The sequence below is a fragment of the Bison bison genome, unplaced genomic scaffold (assembly GCF_000754665.1).
Source record: "Bison bison bison isolate TAMUID 2011002044 unplaced genomic scaffold, Bison_UMD1.0 scf7180017864223, whole genome shotgun sequence".
NCBI classification, from domain to species: Eukaryota; Metazoa; Chordata; class Mammalia; order Artiodactyla; family Bovidae; genus Bison; species Bison bison.
Genome location: NW_011494795.1, coordinates 1,471,167 through 1,471,862, shown reverse-complemented (window position 1 = coordinate 1,471,862; position 696 = coordinate 1,471,167).

Sequence of the window (696 nt, the reverse complement as noted above, 5' to 3'; positions counted from 1 at the left end):
CTCAGGTGGTCTGGTATTCCCATCTCTTTCAGAATTTTCCACAGTTTATTGTGATCCACACAGTCAAAGGCTTTGGCATAGTCAATAAAGCAGAAATAGATGTTTTTCTGGAACTCTTTTGCTTTTTCCATGATCCAGTATGTGTTGGCAATTTGATCTCTGGTTCCTCTGCCTTTTCTAAAACCAGCTTGAAAATCAGGAAGTTCACGGTTCACATATTGCTGAAGCCTGGCTTGGAGAATTTTGAGCATTACTTTACTAGCGTGTGAGATGAGTGCAATTGTGCGGTCGTTTGAGCATTCTTTGGCATTGCCTTTCTTTGGGATTAGAATGAAAACTGACCTTTTCCAGTCCTGTGGTCACTGCTGAGTTTTCCAAATTTGCTGGCATATTGAGTGCAGCACTTTCACAGCGTTATCTTTCAGGATTTGGAGTAGCTCAACTGGAGATATTCCAAATAGCCCTTAATTGTTAATTAAGCCCCAGCCCTTAATTGTTATTCAACAAGATTGCTGTCATTACTCGCTCTTGAAAGACTCCCTCAACTAGCTTGCTTTAGTGTATGGCAGTCTTTTGTTAGGAAGACATGTTTTGACATTACAGTAATAATTTTCAAAGAATTTTAAGGTAGCAAAATCTCCTTTCCCCCTTTTATTGCCCCAAAGTCCATGGAAACTTCTACAAAATAGACACAGA